At 58.1% G+C, this 7,041-nt stretch overlaps 1 pseudogene; it reads left to right on the forward strand.

Annotated features, from left to right (window-relative positions):
- Nucleotides 1-413: 413 nt before the first annotated feature.
- LOC133626596 (metal cation symporter ZIP14-like) lies at nucleotides 414-5,343 on the forward strand (annotated as a pseudogene).
- Nucleotides 5,344-7,041: the final 1,698 nt, after the last annotated feature.

Raw genomic sequence — 7,041 nt, forward strand, 5'->3', positions numbered from 1 at the left:
TGTGTCCTGGCTCTGGGGGCTGCTGTGGCAGCTCTTCACCCCACTCACAGCCAAATCTGGCTGTCAGTGTTTGTTATTAAGGACACTGGGGTTTGTTGGCTGCTTTTCTGAGCCCTGGCTGCTCTCTCAAAGGGATACTGAGGTGCAGCACAGTGCCTGGAAGCCCCCCTAGTGCAGGGCTGTGGTGAGCACGGTGCTTGGGGAAGGGGTGCTGGGGGTTTTGTTTGGGGTGGGGGCACAGCAGAGGCTCGGTCTTGTGTGGCTTGTGAAAAGATACTGAGTTCCTCCTGGGGATCTGGGTGCCCTCAGCAAGGTGGAGCTGCATGGTCCCCCCCCAGCCATCGGATGGTGGGCAGTGGGATGCCAAAGCTGAGGGCAGCACGTGGCTTCTCTTTCAGCATCGCTGCAACACCATGAACCCCAGCACAGGCCCCTGGGGCCACTGCCTGCTCGTCCTGCTCTGCCTCCTGCCCTGCCCGCGGGTCTGGGCGGGCAGAGACGCTGCCGTGGGCCTGGTGCTCTCCGCAGCCTCCTTCCTTCAGGACCTCCTGCAGCGGTACAGCGAGAGCCTGAGCCTGAAGCAGCTGAAGGCCCTGCTGAACCGCCTGGACGTGGGAGTGGGGCACACCAACGTGTCCCAGCCCCCGCAGCAGCAGGTGAACCTCTCCCGGGTAAGCAGGGAAGGGGGAACCTCCACAGACCCCCCAAAGCATCCCGGCAATGCTGCGGGGGGCTCACAGCCATGTGCCCGTCTCTTCCCACCCTCCAGTGCTTCAGCTCCGTGGAGCTTTTCGCCATCCACAACCTGAGCGAGGGCTCTGCCGTGGGGCACAGCGAGTTCAAGGAGTTTTGCCCCACCATCCTGCAGCAGCTGGAATCGGGGGCATGTGCCTCTGAGAAGCTGGAAAACGAGGAAAACGAGCAGACGGAGGAGAGCAGACCCAGCTCGGCTGAAAGTGAGTGGGGAACGGGGCGGGCACGAGGGCTGCCAGAGCCTGGACACGGAGCTTGGGGACAGGGGGTACCCCAGGAGATGTGAGATGGGCAGTTTGGCAGCGATGAGCAGAGGCAGCTTGCTGAGAGCCCCCCGCGGCTCTTCCTCGGGCTGGTTCGTGCCGTGGGCTCACGCTGGGGATTTGAGCCCAGTGGCAGATGCTGCAGGTGGGAGCTGGATGATGGGAGGGACGTTGCTGTGAAGCCTCCTCGGTAGGAGGAGGGTTGTTTGGCACGTGTGGAGTCCTCCAGCTACCGAGCTCTCACACATCCAGGTCCTGCTGAAGCACAAGGTCTTGAATCGGCCGCTCCCCCGAGCACAGCAGTGGCTCGGGAAAGCCTGTTCCAAGTGGCTTCATTCCCACCCACACGCTGGTCTGTGTGGCAACTGAAGCATCCTGAGCACAGGCAGAGACGCTCCGTTGGCCCCGGGGGGCACAGAGCCGGGGCTGTCGTGCTGCTCCCCGTGCCCGGCCGTGGTGCCTTGGGCTCCTCCCCATGCCACGAGCCTGGGTAATGTCTGGCCCCCTTCGTTTTTCTTTCATTTCTGCAGTGTGGGGCTTTGGTTTTCTCAGTGTGTCGATGATTAATGTGGCCTCCCTGCTCAGAGTCTTCATCGTACCATGTCCCGAGAAGGCCTTTTTCAGCCGGGTCCTCACGTTTTTCATCGCGCTCTCCATCAGCACGCTGCTCTCTAACGTGCTCTTCCAGCTCATCCCAGAGGTGCGGTACAAAGTCCCTGCCTCTCTCCCGTCTCTGAGGGCAGCCCTTCTGGGTATCCTTCTCTGCCTCCATCCTGCTGAATCCAACCGATCCCTCCACCACCCGAGGCTCAGGGCTTTGTCTCAGGGGCTCTGCAGGGGCTTTGTTTGCGCTCCTCCCAGCACCAGGAAACCCCTTTGAGAGAGGAGGCCGTGTCCTGTGGCCCTGCTGGGTCCTTGCAGTGCTGCTGCCCAGCTTGCAGGTCCTGGAAGGCGCTGGGAGAAGCTGTTTCCTGCCCTGGCTCAGCTTTGGGAGGGAGTTTTTCCCCAGAGAGCCACCAGCTTCCTCTCAAGTCGTCCAATTTTTTGCAAGTACCCAAATTGCCGTTTCTTTCCCCCCCACCTTGGCTTCCCAGAGCGACGTTGCCGCCGGGGTTTTGGCTGACCTGAGGTTTCCTGGTGCTCTGATGGGACTGACGGATGCAACTTTAATTGCCGTGTTAATTGCCCTGTTCTGGAGCTGAAGAAGCGATGCCCGCACGCTCTCGGGCCGCAGGCCGGGCACCTTCAAAACACCTGGGCTTCCCTGTGGCTCCGGGGCAGGTGATGAGCTGGATCCAAGGCTCCAGCCTGAGAAACCTGCAGCGAGGTTCCAGCCTTCCCCCTGGGCAGAGCCTTTGCTGCTGCCGGGGTTTCGCCCGCCCGCTTTGCTCTTGGGCAGCGAACGCCTCGTCTGTGTCGCTGAGGGAAATGTTTGTTTTCAAGGCTCCTTTTTCAGCTCCAGAACTGACATTTTGTTGTTGTTATTTGCTGAAGATAAAAAAACAAACCAGCAAAGGCTTTTGTTTCCTGCTCTGCCAGGAACTGAAACGCCTTCCGTGCGGTCTGTCCCGCTGGGGCTCTGGGGGCACGGAGCGTACAAGATGCTCAGGGGACAGGGACCTGTGTGCTGGGTGTTCCTACGGGGAGCAGAGTTGGGGTGTTGGCTCTGAAACAACCCAAAACTCAGCCCAGAGAGCTGTTTGCTCCAAGGCAGAGCTCCTCTCCGGGTCGTCTGGGGTGAGCTCTGCCCTCTGAGTATTTCCAAAGCCACTCAGCACCAGGTTCTCCCCTCATGCCAGATGAACAAGCAATCACTAATGAATATCCTCTTCTCTCCCTCCCTCCTTTCTCTCTCTTTCCTTTTGGCGTGGATCCCTTCCCCTGCCTCCCCTTCCCCACGCTGATCTGCTTTCCCTCTGTGGCCCCCGGGGTGGGTTTGTCCTGCAGTCTGGGGTTACGGTTTCCTCTGCGTCACCGTCATCTCCCTCTGCTCGCTGGTGGGAGCCAGCGTCGTACCCTTCATGAAGAAGACCTTTTACAAGCGACTGCTCCTCTACTTCATAGCTCTGGCGATTGGAACTCTCTACTCCAACGTCCTCTTCCAGCTCATTCCCGAGGTAGGGTGAGGACCGGGGGGGGTCTGTGCTTTTCTCTCTCTCGGGGGCTGGTTCTCTCTCACTCTGGGGAGCCGAGAGTGAGGTGACGGAGGCTGGAAGGCCCTCAGGACTGCGGCCAGAGCTGCTGTTTCACCCTTCTTTTGGAAGGGAATCTATCCAAGGAGACCTCTATCTTGCTTCAAGCAGAGTAGAGCTATTTAATGCCCTTTGTGTCAACCACGGAGGGTTTCCAAGCCTGTTTTTAGCATCCCTGCTCCTCTGTGGGGTGGTGGATCCCGTGCTGGCTTGGCTGGGGGAGTGAGGGCAAGTCAGGGGGCACAAAGACATTTTTTGAGGTTAGAGGCCAGGGGCAAAAAGACAAAGGATGCTGCTGGGGACTCTTCCTCAGTCCTGTCACTTGTCCCCTTTTGCTGCAGGCCTTTGGGTTCAACCCCCAGGAAGATTATTACGTTTCCAAGTCCTCTGTTGTGTTTGGGGGCTTCTACCTCTTCTTCTTCACAGAGAAGGTCCTGAAGATGCTGCTGAAGCAGAAGGACTAGGTGAGGCTTGAGGAGAGGCTGCTCAGGTGGGGAACTGGTAGAAACAAATGGATGGGTGACATCCCCCCTCTCCTTTCCCGCAGCATCATCACGGGCACAGCCACTGTGGCCCCGAGGCTCTGCCCTCCAAGAAGGACCAGGAAGAGGGGATCACTGAGAAGCTGTAGAATGGGGACCTGGACCACATGATCCCACACATCACTGGCGAGATGGAGTGCAAGACTCCCTCTGGGGATGAGAAGGTGGTGGTGGGCTCCCTCTCTGTCCAGGTTAGTGTCCCCTCCCATGGAAAACAAATGATTCTGGAGCCCATTGCACCTCCCTGACAAAAACCTCTGTGAGTGGGGGACAGAGAACAGCTCGGGGCCAAGCCCTGTGGGGGTTTCAAGTGTGGAGGGCAGCGGTGGCACCCCCAGCCTCGACCCTCAGATGAAGGAGCACTCCCCAGTGACCCCCCTCTTCTCTCCCTCCTCTCTCCCTTTCCACCTGGGCTGGCGGGGCAGGACCTGCAGGCCTCGCAGAGCGCGTGTTACTGGCTGAAGGAGGTGAGGTACTCTGACATCGACACGCTGGCGTGGATGATCACCCTCAGCGATGGCCTCCACAACTTCATCGACGGCCTGGCCATCGGCGCCTCCTTCACCGTCTCAGTCTTCCAAGGGATCAGCACCTCGGTGGCCATCCTCTGCGAGGAGTTCCCACACGAGCTGGGTGTGTGAGTCCTCAGGGGAAAGGCGCTGCCAGGGATCTGGAATCTGCCCCTGCAGCTTCCCTGGTCCTGAGAGAGAGAGAGAAAAGCAAGCGTGGGGTGGGATAAACAGAGTGAGGATGTGGTGGTGGGAGGGGAAGGTGAGGCTGGAAACTACACTGAGTAATCACAGCTCTAAAAATAACGAGGTAATATGATGTCTGAGATGTAAATTTAGATGGAGACATCTGAAGGAAGGAGGTTGGTTTGGGAGGGGGGAGGTGGGCAGTGGTTTGGGTTTGAATGTCCGGATTGATGGCCGCCAGCTGGCAGGCAGCTGCTGTGGTCAGTGCTCGGCACCAGCGGGCAAGCAGGAGCCCACACTTGACCTCCTGCAAAAGCACCTCACTGCTGCTCCCTCCCTCCTCATCTTGCCCATCTTCTCCCCCCAGGGGACTTTGTCATCCTGCTCAACGCCGGGATGACCATCCGCCAAGCGCTCTTCTTCAACTTCATCTCTGCCTGCTGCTGTTACCTGGGCTTGGCCTTTGCCATCGTGGCAGGGAGCCACTTCTCTGCCAACTGGATCTTCGCCCTGGCTGGGGGGATGTTCCTGTACATAGCACTGGCTGACATGGTAAGTGAGGAGCTCAGGGGATGTTTGCTCCATCCCTCTGGCCAACGCTCCACCTCCTGCGGTGGCCATGCTGTCACCCATGAGAGCCCTGGCATGGGGTGGGTGAATATTTGCCAGGAGGTGGGAAGGATAGAGCCTGGCTGTGGCTGAACCCGTGCTGTGGCTGACCTTTGCCCTTCCTCTCTCTCCCAGTTCCCTGAAATGAACGAGGTGAGCCGGGAGGACGAGCAGAACGGCAGTGCCCTCATCACCTTCGCCATCCAGAACGCGGGGCTGCTGACGGGCTTCACCATCATGGTGCTGCTCACCATGTACTCTGGCCAGATCCAGATCGGGTAGGACCAGCCCAACCCAGTTTTCAGGACCAGCCCAACCCCGCAGCCCTGGCCCAGTTTTCACATTGTTTTGGGATTGGGTTTTTTTTGGGGGGAGGGAGGGGTATTTCTTTGTTTTCCTTTCCTTTTCCTGCTGCAAGCATACGGCGGTACCTGTGCGGGCACTGACATCACACTGCAGAAGAGACATTTTTCAGGCAGTTCCACAGACTTCATTTTATTTTTGGTTTAAGGCTGATGGGGAACTTAATCCCCTTTGCCACAGGACTAAACTGACCAGAGGATCTCTTTCCAGTCTCATATCCCTTCTCACATCTCCTGGGAAGGACAGTGTTGGGAGGTAGGAGCTCCAATAGCTCCCCTCCTCCTGCAATGGGATGTGGTGCTCTCCTGACCCCTTTAATGTGGTGGAGACAGACACTTCTTGGAGAGTTACCTGCCAGCTGATCTTTGGAGCTCTGCTCTCCAAGCACAGAGGGCTGCTGAGGAAGAGGAGGTTCAAGGAGCACAGCTCATCATTTGACCATCATCCTCGCTGTGTCTTCAAAAACGTCTCTGGAGCCACATCTGGGTTTGACTCCCGTCCTGCCTCAGCAGCACAGATGATGATGCCCTGGGAAGAGCAGGGTGAAGAGAGAGGGGTTTTTTGGTTTTGAGGTTTAAAAAAGCACATTCTGGGCATCAGCCTTTGGAGCAGAGAACACCAAAGCACCAAACTGCCCCTCGACGCCTGGGCTGTGCAGTGGGAGAAGGCTGGGCAGGATGTCCTGACCCTCCCCGAGGTCCCTGCTGCTGTACTGCCGGGGGCAAAAAGCCCCTTTCTTCTGTGAGAGCAGCTGCGTGGTGATGCTGGTGAGGAGAGGGGCAAGGGCAGAGTGGGACAGTGAGCCTCAGCCTGGCCACAGCCAGGGGCTTGGTCTTTAGACGGGGGCTGAGCTCACCCTGACTGAACAGACACCGTTTTTTAAACGCTGCTGCTGAGCTTTGGGGTGGGGGAGGGTGGGGGGTTTTTAAAACAAAACAAAACTAGACTGTGAACCTCTTTAGGTTGTGTGTTACCAGCCTTAGGGAGTAGCCAGAGAAGGGTGTCCACAGCTCTGCTTTCTGGGCTGGCTTTCCCCAGATTCACTAGGTGAATTGATTTATTATCATATTGATAATGTTGCCCACCCCACCCAGGAACTCAGTTTGCAGCCACGCTGATAAGCAGGAGCTGGTAGAGGAGCCTTCCCCTGGTGGGTACAGTGCTGGAGGGGCACAGTGTGGATGGTTTGGGTTGTGTTTTGGTGTTTTGTGCTTCTCACTGAGCGTCTTCCTTCGCTCCCCAGCTGCTGAAGGGGGGGGGGGGGGGAGTGATGGCCATCCTGTCACCTCACCCCGGTGTTGCTCGGTGCTGAGGGCTGGAGCTGAGGCTCCTCACATCTTCCCTTTCCTGTTGGAAAGCCAAAGTGTGTTGGAAAGAAGGTGTGCTGGGTGGTTTTCTGCCTGTTGGCATGTGACAAGGGCCCTCGGTGCTTGGCAGAGTCTGGGGTGGGCTCAGCACCATCCTGGTCACATCTCACCCAGGTTTGATCGCTGGCTGTACCTCACTGTAGCTCCTGCTTTGCTTGAAGGGGAGCACCCTTCAAGCCAGAGGGACCGCACAGTTCCTGGGCTGCTCGCTGCTGTGGGTGATGCCTTCAAGGAGAGACAGGCTCTGCTTTATTCCT

The sequence above is a fragment of the Colius striatus genome, chromosome 13 (genome assembly GCF_028858725.1).
Source record: "Colius striatus isolate bColStr4 chromosome 13, bColStr4.1.hap1, whole genome shotgun sequence".
Lineage (NCBI taxonomy): Eukaryota > Metazoa > Chordata > Aves > Coliiformes > Coliidae > Colius > Colius striatus.